Source organism: Rousettus aegyptiacus, unplaced genomic scaffold, assembly GCF_014176215.1.
Source record: "Rousettus aegyptiacus isolate mRouAeg1 unplaced genomic scaffold, mRouAeg1.p scaffold_m13_p_18, whole genome shotgun sequence".
Classification (NCBI taxonomy): Eukaryota; Metazoa; Chordata; class Mammalia; order Chiroptera; family Pteropodidae; genus Rousettus; species Rousettus aegyptiacus.
The window spans coordinates 21,647,942-21,662,888 of record NW_023416293.1 but is presented as its reverse complement, the minus strand read 5'-3'; the positions used below and the strand labels follow the sequence as shown (position 1 = coordinate 21,662,888).

The window sequence follows — 14,947 nt, the reverse complement described above, 5'->3', positions numbered from 1 at the left end:
GAGCTTAGAGCAGTTCACAGCCTTTTGACAGCTCTGTTATGGTCTCTGCCAAGGGTGAGTTAGTAAAGCCCAGGTTTATCTCTTGGCTTCTGGGCTGAGTGCAGTGGGTCTTTTCTGCTACCTGCAGCTCCAGTTAACTCTGGGAAAAACTGGTAGTTGCAAAGTGGGTGAGATACTGCTGCAGAGCATTGTTTGACATGGGATTAGCGTTCACAGATGTGGGTACAAGGAATTGCTCAACGGCCCATGGAAACCAAGGAAGATTTGCCACAACATCCGTGCCACGCCTTTCTAGGTCACCTCAGGCTCAAGTCCAGTTCAGTTTGTGCAGCCACGCCCAGGCTTTTCTCCCATCCTTTGTTCCCAGTTTGCTGCGCATCTGTGAACTGAGGTGTTTCTTTATAGTTGAGAAGGGCAGAAAGGTGGCTACAGAATATAAGTTGGTAAACACAAATCTAATAAATCAACGTTTCCATTTAACCAGGCTTGGAAATGAGTTGCTGACCAAGGTCTGGAAAGTGTAACAGCCGCTTGCTGCCATCTGCTGTGCTCACTGTTGCTAGCAAGCACCTGACCACAGCACGCAGCTTCCAAATGAAACAGATAAAATTGTATCTGAATTCACTGATGGTCTACTTAGTTCTTGACTTGGAAATTGCCTTCTTTGGCTTACGCCAAATCCTGTTTCCTGAACATGGCCTGCTGCTGGGCTCTAGAAAACTCTGATTTCTCCTTATTTCCTATGACGGTCTTTCATTTCTGCTGCTGCTGCTGCTGCTGCTGCTGCTGCTGCTGCTGCTGCTGCTGCTGCTTCTTCTTCTTCTTCTTCTTCTTCTTCTTCTTCTTCTTCTTCTTCTTCTTCTTCGTGGTCTTCTCCTCCTCCTCCTCCTCCTCCTCCTCCTCCTCCTCCTCCTCCTCCTCCTCCTCCTTCTTCTTCTTCTTCAACTCTTTACTAATATTAGAAATTCAGAGGGAAGACTCACTTTCATTTACTCTGACTAGAGGCAATAGGGATGGGTCTGAGCTTGGGCCTTATTCTGAACTTATGTTCTTTCTTCTGTCCATTTATTGTTTCAATAATGATGAGTTTGTTAATAACTTACATAGAGAATCTCAACTTTGCCCTCCTCAGTTTTGGGTTTCTCACTTTCTAACACTTCCGTGGGGGAAAAAATAGCTGTATCCCATAAAGTTTATAGCATAAACCATACTAATTCTGTAACAGACATTACAGAATAAATAGAAGAGAATAACCATGTATTGGTAACATTTGGCCTTTGAGAAAAAATGATGTGTATAATATTTATGGTTGGATTAACTTCCTCTATATTATCCAGTATTCAGTGGTATACATTTCTGAAGTATTATCACTCTTTAAAGAATCATACCATCTTTACACATGTTTACCATGAGGTTACTCTGAAATGTGTTCCTGAATTCACCTATCAGGCAATGTTGTCGATTTCTACTTTATTTGAATTTGTCCATTAGAAATTATACTCTCCATGAAAACTTGAAATATATTATTGACATTATTTTGTATGATATAACTTTATCCATGTTTAAACAGCAAAGCCATAATATGAAAAAAAATTATTTACTTGCTTGTTCTTCTGCTGTTATCTACCCAACTCTGAGTGGGACAAGGTTGGGTAAAGGAATTGAGCTTGCAGAAATGGGGCTTAGTATATTTCAGGTTAATGATCTAGAACAACAGTTGAAATGGATGTAAGGAATCAAGGCATCACGTATTAGACAAAGTTTGCTAATTCTGGACTCAGTGTGGTACTTAAGAAAATGATGAATTTAATTTATACCTCTAATTTTTCCTTTTATATTAAAGTAACATTATGATATAATGGAATGGCCATTTAAATTTTCCTAGCTCTGTCACTAAGAAACTATAAGGTTGAATACATTACTTAACCTGATGATACTTATTTCCTCTTGTGTAAACCAAAGGAATTGGTAATAGATGACTTCTGAGCATTCTACTAGCTTTAAGATTCTGTATCATTATTATTATTGTTACTATTTTACTGTGGAAAACTGAGGACCGTATAGATTAAATGACTTATGTTTCTAAACTAAGAGCCCATAATAGAATGCAGATAACTGACTCAAAATCTAGTGCTCTTTTTTTTGACACTAGTTTATCCCCAAACTGCAGTTGATAAGTGTGTTTCTTATTTAAAAAAAAAGAGTTGTATCAAGTGACATGAGTAATATGACTCTCAAGGTGTAAACGTATTTCTATAGTACAACTTTGAGTAAAAAATACCTCGATTTAAACCCAACTCTGCTACTACCTAACCATGTGATCTTGGATAACTTAACATTTCTGAGCCGCAGAGTACTCATCTATAAAATAGTGAGTCCCTTACCCAACTCTATTGCAGTGTGCAATAATAAGAGAATATACACAAAGCCATTAACACAGAATCTAACATACAATGAATTTCAAATAAATGATTGTTTCTCCTTTCCTATAAGCCATAGGGCACATTATTTATCTTAAAAATCTAGCCAATTATAAAGTCATATAAACCAAGAGTCAGTATTATTATTTTATTTCTATTGACTAAAAAGTACATTCGCTCAAGGTTTAGTCATTTATAACTTTTGGTTAAACAATGAATTCCACAAAATCTGAACCAGGCATACATAATCAATAGAGAATTGAAAACTGCTGCTGTTAATCAAGTATTTCATGTTGATTAGCTTGATTGGAATTTGCTTTTTGATATTTTAGTATAAAAATTTTAAATACAGATGTTCAAATAATTGTGTAATGAACACTCATTTACCCACTACCTATACTTCATAGTAAACATTTTAATCCATTTGCTTTGTCACATTTCTATCAATTTATCTTCCCATTCACCTGATTGGTACTTATTGCTAAATTAAAGTAAGTTACATTTATTAAAATCCTGAGAATGGAAATAAGAACTAAAAATATGTTTCTCCTAGAACCAGGCCAAAACAAATAACAAAATTTCAAAACACTTAAAAATAATAGAATGCTTCATGCTTTATAAAATTGGTAAATTAATTTATTTTACCTCTTTGACAGCTACAATATTTATTATAACTATTTTAATAAGTGAGAATATTTAGAATCGTGAAACTGAAATTTATTGGAAAATTAGAAAGTTTAGCCATCACAGCAGAAGACACATATGTGCCTTATTTTTCTAATTTGGGAAGAAAGTTAATTAAGTTCATGTTCTGCATTCTATAAAAATTACCTCCCAAAAGTATATTTGTATGCACTGAAACTGTATCTTCCATTTTGACACTTGTGGAACTCATACACTGGTGAACTGATCTTCTGGCAAACCTTTCTCTGTCAAATTCAGATCCAAAAGAATCTTTCTGCTCAACTGTCCTATTACAACCCTTTGAAAGAAGCACTGTTAATAAAAACACAGATGACCATTCTGTTAAGACACATAGTTTACCATGGCACTTACCACATTTCAGTTGGTTATATAAAAAGAAAGAAAGAAAGAAAGAAAGAAAGAAAGAAAGAAAGAAAGAAAGAAAGAAAGAAAGAAAGAAAAGAAAAGAAAAAGAAAAAAGAAAAACCCCAACCCCCCAGCTTTATAGAATCATGATACTCTCTTTAAGAGTCAAATATCCAAGCACATTTTTCATTTTGATTAAAACTGCCTTTGTATACACACCATTTCTACAAAGCATTTCTTTGCAAGCTCTGCCCATCTACAAGTAAGTTCCTGTAGGGTCTGAGTTCTTCCTCCAGGTCACCTCAATTTCATGGAATTCATCCTTCTCTCCCTCATGTGGCAACACTGAGATCATTCCCTGCTTCCCTGCTACCTTGCTCCCTCAGACAGCCTCTAATCATAGCAAAGAGCAGCTTGTGTTTCTCCAGAAAATGAGCATCCAACAGTTTTTTTTTTTCTCCTTAAGATTGTTCGCAGCAGGATATAGTCTGGTGTAGTAGAAATAACAGACTCTGGAGTCAATTATTCAAAGAATATTCGCAATGAGCCTGCAGTATACCAGGCACTGTTCAAGGTGCTGGGGTTACAGAGAAGTGCATTTCTGTTCTCATGAAGTTTTTTGGCATTCAAATGAGAGAGACAAAAAGAGTGTTAAAATGGCTAAGATAATTTCTGGTTCTGATAAGCACAATGAAGAACGTAAAGCAAAGTGGTGGAGGGTGATGAAACATTTTAGGGTAGCAGGAAAGACTTCTCTGAGTAGTTAACGTTTGATTTTTTAGCTAAATAATGAAAAAAATATATGATTGTGTGCGTGTCTGGAAAAAACCCTTCTGAAGCAGTTGAGAAGGGGATAACTGAAAGGGTATGGGTCTTATGTTGGTAGTGAGGAATCCAGTGCACAGAGTGGAAAGGTCGCCTTAGGCAAGAACAGGGATGCTCATTTCACCAAAACAGGAGGCAAGGCTGGTGTGGGCACTGGCTCTGGGTCGTGTAGCAATGCAGGTGTTCCAGATGAGGCATTAGGTACGGTCAACATCCGACAGTAAGGGGAGTAGAGATATTGGAGATTTTAGGAAAGAGAAAAAAAGAAGTGACTAGGGCAGCATAGAAGGATTTTCCAACTTTATCGAATGCCCGTTTCATACCTATAGTCTTAAATTTGAGATGTATCCAGGTATCCCGAGGGTGTATGCGTGACTTTTCTTAGACTATTTCAGCTATGTTGAAGGAGGGAGATAGTATGGAGTAAGTAGATGTTTGGAAATTTTAGACAAGTGTGACTGTGGGAAAGAGGGTGAACAGAAAAAAAAGAACGTTTGCGAAGAAGTGGTTATTGAGCTGGATCATGGAAGCTAAACTTGTCAAAGAGGGAAGGAAGGACAAGTGTGGGGTGATAAATGGTGGAAAATGGTAGAGTGAATGAACTGGAGGGCTCAATGTGGGTGGAGATTTGTTAAAGGGTGAGAACTAGGGTAAGTCTGCTGAAATAAGTGAAGAGTGATATTCAGGTAGGAGATATTTAAAGTGGAGACTTTATAGGAGGCAGCAATAAGAGTCATGCACCTCATAACATTTTTGGTCAACAATGAACCACATATACAAAGGTGGTCCCATTAGATTATAATGGAGTGACATCATAGCTGTTGTGACATCATAACACAATGCGTTATTCATGTGTTTGTGGTGATGTTGGCGTAAACAAACCTATTATGCTGTCGTCCTATAAAAGAATAGCACATACAATTATGTACAGTACATATCACTTGATAATGATAATAAATGACTATTTGCTATGTTATACTTTTTATGGCTATTTTAGAGTATACTCTTTCTACTTATAAAAAAAATGTTTACTGTGAAACAATATATTGTGTTATTCTGGTAGCAGCCTAATCTCTTGGTTCCATCATTTTATCTTATGCTTGATTTAATTTCATGCTCTTTTGTACAGTAATGTGTTGTACAGGCTTGTAGCTTAGGCTCAATAGGCCAGACCATATAGCCCAGGTGTGCAGAAGGCTGTACCAGCTAGGTCTGTGTAAGTGCACTCTATGATGTTTGCACAATGAGGAAATCACCTAATGACGCATTTCTCAGAATGCGACCTTATCGTTAAGTAGCTCATGACTTTAGTAACAATAACAATAATAATATCTGTTATCGCTTACTTACAATGTAACAGACAAAATACTAGGAGGTTTATTGTCATGAACTCATTCAAACTGTCACAGGTATACCCATTTTACAGAAGAAATTTCAGAACAAAACGTAAAGTAACTTGTTCAAGTCACATAGGTAGAAAGTGGGTGGGCCGTGTTAGAAAATGATAAGCACATTTAGGGTGTGATAGGGTGAGTGGACTGTAGGGTAGATTACAGGAAATGATTGCTGGAGCAAAGAAAGACTTGGACAGAGAAACCAGGGTAGATAATAAATCAAGATAGTGGCAGTAGTAAAGAAAGTCATCACGTGTTAAAATTCATCAATACTGAGACCAAGTAACCAAGAGGTTGACAAACAATAGCACCAAAAGAAGTAAGGGTGAAAACTTCTGATCATTTATGTTTCAAGGCACCTGGAGGCTTTGAAGAATGAAAAGATGATTTAGAAGCATCAGTGAGAAACAAGAAAGCCCAGCTCAACTTCAGGGCCTAAATAGTATTTGGGAGTATGTATATTAACTATATTTTCTTATTTTCTGTATTCTTGATGGTCTGGCATTGGAGGCCTCACTGACCAGGGAAAGATTGCCTCTCCCAGGGCTATCCAGTTCTTAGAAACAGCAAACAGCTTGTCCAAGAGTGTGCCTTTTATATGCAAACTAACGAATCCAGAGCTCCCCAGTCTGGCTTTTATACTCGAGGCCAACATTCTCCTACTCCAATCATGTCAGGACCAAATGCCAGACAACTCAAGGCAGTCCTTACACCCCAGACCTGCTGTAATTATTCAAACTAGCCTACTTAGCCTGTTTCTTCATATGGAAATCACAATAAAGAGTCTTGCCACGTTTTCCTCCCTCCTTCCTCTGCCTCCTGTCTGACCCTGGTACTTCCCTATGCGGTCCCCATGGTGTCTTGTGTGCCCTCCTCTTAGGAACTATGAGTAACAAACTATCTTTTCAATGGAAGTCATATCCCAATCTGTTGGCCTCACCATACTAGAATAACAATAAAACCTACATTTCAAAACAGTATAGAAGTAAAAGCAGCTTCCTCTTGGAAAGGCCATGTTGGAAGCAGGGATTTCAGGGGACAATAAGGTTTTGCTTAGTACCAGTAAATGAAGATAAGGATTTGAGTTCATATAAGAGTTTGAGGGTATTGGGGAGTTTCACAGGGGACTAAGGAAAGCTTAGGGAGGCCAGAGAAAGTAGAAGACAGGGTCAGATTAGGGCACAGCAGATGTGTGTAGACTGGGGTGGGGGGTCTATGTAATAATATACGGCCTGAGTTCAGAACTTCTGATAGGACAGAGAAGAGAGGAGATGGTAGGTGTGATGGGGACTGACTGAACCACTTGGACAGATACAAGGGGATGACTTTTGTTCCTGGGTTGCATCCTGAGCTTGAATCTCAGTTTTATCATAGACAAGGTAGTTAACTTTAGGCATGACATTTAAATTCAGTTTTCCTAGCATTTAACACATCAGCCTGGAAGGTGGTTGGCCATTAATAAGTATTTATTTAATGTGTGAATTAGTAAATGAATGGGTAAATAAATGAATTTAAAAATCTAACTAAAAAATCGATGGTGGTATGAATTGCAAGAAAAAATTTCCTTTTTTAAAAAAATCATTGTATCTGTCTAGCATTCTTGTGAGGCTGATGAGGTAGGCAATCTTACACATAGGACATGGTTAAATCATCCCATTTTTATGTAATCACAGACTTCATACTTTGTGGCAAGGAAAATGTTCATCTTACAGAATTTATGTTAGTGTATTTGGACATGTTATGACTATAAAGCTACATATGTACATTTTTACTTGACTTTCAACCTAAGCAAATATCATATCAGCTTCTCATATTTGGTTTATCACTTCCTAAATTTAGTCTGAGCTCAGGTCTGGTATGTTGCCTTTTAATGAGCATGCTAAAGAGGAGAAGGCCAACCTTTCAGAAATCCTGAAGAATCCCAAGGAACTGTCTCTGTGATAGAAAAGGCCAAGTTGTAATAGACCTGGGTAAAATCAGAGTTGATTCACTAAAAATTCTTCAAACACGAATGGAGAGAAAATTGAAAGGATTGATAAGAGGCATTGTTACTACCCAAACCAGGCCAAACACACACACACACACACACACACACACACACACACACACACACACACACACAGAGAGAGAGAGAGAGAGAGAGAGAGAGAGAGAGAGAGAGAGAGAGAGAGAGAATTGTATGTATTGCCTATAGATCTTGGCAGATGCTAGAATTTTCAATTACATCATCTAATGGCTCCCTTATTTCTCACAGAATGAAGTTCTCAGGACAGTATACAAAACCTTTACCAGTATCCCTACAACTCATCTCTGCATTCTCATAATCAGCTTATCCCTTCCAAGCACTCTGAACTCTCATCATACCAGATGAATATGAAATGCACTGCTCCATTCTGAGTCTTTGCGAGAGTCCATCATTCTTCCTAGATATTTCCTCTTGCAACACTCTGTTTTCATTACTTTGCTCACACTGCTATACAGAATATCACAAACTGGGTGGCTTAAAAAAAAAGAAATCTATTTCCTCACAGTTTGGGAGACTAAAAGTCTAAGATCAAGGTGCTGTTAAGGTTGGTTTCTGGTGAGATCTCTTCTCAGCTTGCAGAAGGCACCTTTTCTCTATGTCTTCACACAGTCTCTTTCCTGTGTATGTACACAGGGAAAGAGAGAACTCAGTATCGTTCCTTCTTCTTGTAAGGACTCCAGTCATATAAAATGAGGTCTGTACCCCTTGACTTAATTTAACCTTAATTACCTCCTTAAAGATCCTATTTCTAAATACAGTCATGTTGAGATTTGGGCTTCAAAATTTGAAATTTGGGAGAAATGCAATTCAGTTTATAACTGTTCTCCAGAGAAATTCTTACTTGTCTTTTAAGATGTACACTAAATATTGAGGTGCTGGGGACATTATAATTCTAGGGTAATTGGAAAGGGAAAATTTAAATTGGTTTATAAAGAATGAGACATTGTCAGAGAGAATAGAGGTACTTCAGAGGGACAATCAATAAAGCAATGAGACAAGAATCTAAAGAGGAGAAGTGAAGAATGAGGGATGGCCGCTGAATGAATGGTCAATATAGAGGAATTCTGGTTTAGTAGACAGAGTTTTTAACAGACAAAATGAAAAAGACTAAATTCACCAGAGAATGATATGCCCTAAATATAGATCTTTCTTTGCCTTCTGAAAGTTGATTATTAAAGTCTTGTGGAATCTGACAGCACCACAGTTTATAAACTTTCAGTGAAAAATGTCCTGCCCTTACTCCCTGGAAATTCATTGCAACTTTCTAGGGTGGATGTATTTACTAATAATGCTAATTACGAAGCACATAGATGTTTCTTGATTTAAGTCTAAAGATACTAGATCACCCCTTAGAAATTCATAGCAACAAGTTGCAAGAACAGATAAATTTGTAACACCCTCATTCCTTCTTCCTGGCCAATTAATTACACATAAATCTCACTTCGTCCTGTTTGTGGATTCAGGAGTCCCATTCAAGATCAATTCTGTGGGTTGAAAGTTTTGGTGAAAGTTTAACTGAGAGGCGTTGACATTTGGCATGGATTGATAGTTATCATATATTGAGCAGCAGATTCCTCATCTTCAAGGCTGAAATGAATTATGTTCACAGAATTAAAACCCCTGAGTGAACTACTAAAGCAATTTCCAGAAGGCAGAAGTTATCTGGGAGAAGGTGTGTCTTCTATTTTTGGAAGTTTTTCTATCCTTAGAACAGACATTTAAGAAAAGCTTCACGCGGTAGTGCCCTGAATGGAATGAATAAAAAGCAGAGATAACTTTCAAAGGACAAAATTTCCATTCCATTTCTTTCCAGACAGGCTTTTACACTGATCATGAAGGCATGAGCCTTAGTTTTTTAAACTTCAGAGTTTAAAGTAAACAACTATCAGTTTCTTGTCTCTCTTTTTAACTTTCCAACTAAGGAAAGTTAAATAGTACAGTCTTTCTCACTAAACCAGAAGCAAAATAATACAGAAACTTTACTGACAGGTTTTTTTGTTGTTGTTGTTGTTGTCGTTGTTTTTTTACTGACCAAAATAACAATAACAATTCCATAGCTTAGTCAATTGAGCAAATGATTTGCATGTTAAAATACAGGCCAAATCCCAGATTTTTTTAAAAATAGTATTTAGATGCTATTAGAATTTTGATTTCATAAAATAAATCCAGTGTACTAGCTGTTACCTTCAGCAACTGAAGTTTTTCCCTATAAGCTATTACTACATATCCGTGTGGGTTCAGGATCTCAACATTTCATGCTAATTATAGCCTTTTCATTCCATTCTGGAGTCTTGCCTCCAACCTTTCTTAACTTCCATTCTTAATTAGATTAATCCACACTGCACAATGACCACCTACTTTGAATTGTGTAAAGTATGGCGGTAAAGGTTCTTCATAGTCTGCTCCATGCTGTTGAGCACCTTCACTCCTCCCATGTCCCATCCTCTTCTGCACATCCAGGTCACACCCACCTGCACACTCTCTTTCATGCCCTTCCCTGGACCACCCATGCTATAAGGTACATCTCTGCTCTGTCTCTGCCCAGAGCCTTATTTAAGAGCTGGTTCTGGTGGCTTTCTCCACCTCTTACTTCTTTTGCAATTGTTCTTTATCTTTCTTTTATATTTGCTTCAATGTCAATACGTTTTTCCCTCCTCCAGTCAATTTACGCTTACGTGTTTGTCAGTCTAGTTAGGTTTTAAGTGCTCTATGGATTTCAGCATAATTTATTTCCCTCCAGTACTAAATATACAGTACACATTCCAAATGTATAGGGGAAGAAAAGTAGCAAATCTAGTAGCAAATCTCATTGTCATTCTCCAAAATCAGATCAATCAATCAATGTTTGATTCTGGTCCAACTGAGATCTCCAAAGCTCTTATTTTCTACTATTCAAAGACTTCACCCTTCCCTCTTGCTTTCCATCCTGCACCCCTCCATCATGTCCCCTGGTCTGTAGACTTCTGTCACACGTGGCACTCTGTGCTTCTTGTTTAAGGGCTCTACCTCCAGCATTCTCCAGCTTCTCAGGGCTTTTGAGGAATCACAGAAATGTCTCCTCACACAAAGTGCTGGCGCAGGTGCTTTTGAGGGACTGTGCTCACTATAGCATTAAAAGAAAGTTCAAGCATGGTGCCAGCTAATTATGTGCTAAGCATCTCTATCCAGACAACTTTGATAATCTTGATAAAAGACAATCTATTGGATCTATCTAAGTTTTCCAACCCATCTCTGAATAAATTGGATGATGACCATATCTGTATGTCAGAAATCTGTGTCAACATCAACCGGACTTGATTGGGGGGCATTATCTTTTATACAGAGAGGTTCTAGTATAGTAGCAAATCTCACTGTCATTCTTCAAAATCAAATCAATTAATCAATCAATTTGCAGTCTATACTATCTATTTATTATTTATTTATGTATTTATTTATTTATTTTAAACTGTGGTTTTAAAAATAATTTTAAAAATATTCAATTAGAGTTGACATACAATATTATGTTAGTTTCAAGTGCACAGCATAGTGATTAAACACTTCTATAACTCACAATGATTGCTCCAATAAGTCTAGTACCCATCTGACACCACACATAGTTATTACAATATTGTTGACAATATTTCTTATGCTATACTTTACATACTTCTGACTATTCTGTAACTACCAATTTGTACTTCTTAATCCTTCCCCTTCTACAATCCATCCCTCCAACCTCCCTCCATTCTGACAACCTTCAAAATGTTCTCCATATATATGAGTTTGTTTCTGTTTTGTTAGTTTGTTTATTTTGTTCTTCAGATCACACATGTAAGTGAAATCATATGGCATTTATCTTTCTCTGTCTGACTTATTCCACTTAGCATAATCCTCTGGGTCCATCCATGTTGTTGCAGAGGCAAGATTTCATTCTTTTATATGACTGAGTAATATTCCATCTCCTTTTTATCCATTCATAGTTGGACACGCAGATTGCCTCCATATCTTGCTGCTGAAATAATTCTATGATAAGCATTTCCCTTCAAATAATATTTTTGCTTTGTTCAAATAAATACCCAAAGGTAGAATTACTGGGATCTTTTTTGTCTCTTGTTATAGCCTTTGTTTTAAGGTCTATTTTGTCAGTGTAAGTATTGCTACCCCAGTTTTTTTTTTAATTTCCATTTTTATGCATTATCTTTTTCCCTCCCTTTAACTTTCAGTTTGTGTGTCTTTCAATCTGAAGTGAGTCTCTTGTAGGCAGCATATGTAAGGATCTTGTTTTCTTATCCATTGAACCACCCTATGTCTTTTGATTGGAACATTAAATCCATTTACATTTCATTGTTGATAGATATGTAGTTATTGCCATTTTATATCTTCTTCTCCTTCCTCCCCTTCTCCTTCCCCCTCTTCTTCTTCTTTTTCTTTGAAATTCCTCAAACATTTTCTGTAATACTGGCTGGGTGGTTATGAACTCTTTTAGTTTTTTCTTATCTGGAAAGCTCTTTATCTGCCCTTTGATTATAAATGATAGCTTTGCTGGGTAGAGTAGTCTTGGTAGTAGGTCCTTGCTTTCCATCATTTTGAATGTTTTCTGCCAGTCTCTTTTGCCTACAGTTTCTGTTGAGAAGTCAGCTGGCAGGCTTATGGGTATTCCTTTGTGGGCAACTAACTACTTTTTTCTTGCTGCTTTTGAGAACTTCTTTCTGTTTTTAACCTTCGCATTTTAATTATGATATGTCTTGGTGTGGGTATTTTTGGGTTTTGAGAACTCTGTGCTTCCTGGATTTGTATGTCTATTTTCTTTGCCAGGTCAGGGAAGTTTTCCATCATTCCTTCTAATAGGTGCTCAAATTCTTGCTCTTTGTCTTCTCCTCTGGTATCCCTATAATATGAACGTTGGTATGCTTGGTGTTATCCCAGAGATCCCTTAAATTATTTTCATTTTTTTGGATTCTTTTTTTTGTTTGTTTTCTGGTTGGGTGTTTTCTGCTGCCTTATCTCCCAAATCACTGATTCGATACTCTGCTTCCTCAAATCTACTGTCAATTCTTGCTAATGTATTCTTCATTTTGGTTATCATATCCTTTATTTCTGTCCTTTTCCTTTATACCTCCCTTTACATGTTTTCTCTTTGTTGAAATTCTCACTGAGCTCATTGGACATCTTTATAACCAATTTTTTGAACTCTGTGTCTATTAGATTGCTCGTTTCCATTTAGTTTAGTTTTTTCCCTGGAGCTTTGTTCTGTTCTTTCATTAGGAACATGTTTATTTCTCTCTCCATTTTGACTGCCTCCCGGGTTGTTTTTTTTTTTGTTTTGTTTTGTTTTGTTTAACTATGTGTTAAGTAGAACTGCTATTTCTTCTGGTCTTTGTAGAGTGGCTTTATGTAGTACATGTTCTGTGGGACCCAGTGCAGTTTCCCTGGTTCCTGATCTGGGTGCTGCAGGTGTGCCCCTCATGTAGGTTGTATGTGCCCTCTTACTGTAGTTTAACCCTGGCTGCTCTTTGCATGTCAATGGGAGAGACTGACCCTTGAGCTGACTGATTGTGAGGACTGGCTGTGACTACAGTGGTGGGAATGTTGTGCATAAACTTACTCTACAGAGCAAGATTTTCTTTAGCAAGGCTCTGGTGCCTGCCCAGTCTGCCTTTGGGTGTGTCACCTATGGAGGCAGCTGGGTGATCTGGTTCAGTCTGAAAAGGGCCCTTAGACAAGCCAGCCTGGGGACCTCCTTGGAGGCACCCTGCCACAGACCAAGTTTAGCCACCTGGAATGAGCCGCAAAGCAATCTGCAGATAGATAGCCGCCACCGGTGCTGGGCGTGGAGGTGCCTGGGTGAGGCCAAACCTCAAATGCTAGGCTTGGGGCTGCTCAGAAAAAAGAACAGGGAACACTGAGGCCAGATGCTGATTGTTTGAGGTTTGTGAACCTTTGAGAGACTTTAGGAAAGTCTGCAGCATGAGCCAAGACAGGCTGTTTGTATGGAAAAGCCACCAGAAGCGGCTCGTGTGGGCCTGCAAGTTTGATGGGGTGGGGTCTGAGGGAATCACCAGGGCAGGGCTAAAAATGTCAGCCAGATCGATGGAGGCAGATATGGCATCTTCCTGTGTCTGCACACCAGGTTGGGGGAAGTCTCAACAAAGGAACAATGGTTTCTGCCAAGACTCATTTCTGAGAGAAAGCTGCCCCTCCAGCTCTTGCCCTGAATCTAGACAATTCAGTTGCTTCCCGTATGCCTGGTGTCTTTTGAGCTGCTTTCTCAGTGCTGGAGCTGAGAGAGAGTGAGTCAGTTAGTGAGTTAAGTCTATGTGTGGACCCTCTAAGAGGAGCACCTGGGACTTCAGTGGCCCTCCATCTTACTCAGCCATAATCTCTGCTGTTTTTTACAGCCAGAAGTTATGGGAACTTTTCTTCCTGGCATTGCAATCTCGGGATGGGAAGCCTGTTGTGGGAATGGGACCTCTCACTTCTCAAGGTGGACATCCTCAGCCAAAATATACCTCCTGATTTGTAACTGCCACACGCAGGCGTGGGACTAACCCTTCCCACAGCTCCAACCCTCTTATCAGTGTCGAGTGGCTTATTCTTCCCTAGTTGTAGGACTTCTGTTTAGCTAGACTTCAGATGATTCCCAACGATGGTTGTTCCATAGTTTAGTTGTAATTTTGATGTAGTTGTGAGAAGATGCAAGCACAAGGTATACCTGCTCTACCATCTTGACCAGAAATCTCTGCAATCTATATAATTTAATCTATGTACTAGTATCATTTTGAAGTTATCATGATTTTCCACTCTTCCCATTAGGTTCTTAATTCTTTTGGAGAACTATAGAGAGAGACAGCATCTTCTCTGAAAAAAATTCTCTCTCACATCCTCTCCTCAGTCCTCCAAAATCTAATGGTCCCACTAATGGACCTGCTATTTAGTCATACTTCTTTCATTCCAAGCTTGCTTTATCATTTCCTTTCATCTCCAAACAGTTTCTGAATCTAAATTTTCTCCATGAAATTTTAAGTTTAAATAAAATATAAGTGATTACTTACTCTCATGCAATCTGCTATAGATAAATATTTGGAACCCCTACAATTTGTATGTTGAAACTCAGTCTTCAATATTATGGTATTTGGAGTGGGGCCTTTGGGTGGTGAATAGGTCATGGGTGTGGAGCCCTCCTGAGTGAGATCAATGGTAGTATGAAAGAGACTCCAGAAAGATCCTTTCCCCTTATGCCATATGAGGACACAGTG

At 38.2% G+C, this 14,947-nt stretch overlaps 1 protein-coding gene across 2 annotated transcripts in view; it reads right to left on the bottom strand.

The window, feature by feature from the left end:
- The window catches only part of RGS7 (regulator of G protein signaling 7), a 557,275-nt gene that overhangs the window by 25,940 nt on the left and 516,388 nt on the right, over window positions 1-14,947 (bottom strand). The gene's annotated exons all lie outside the window — the stretch shown is intronic.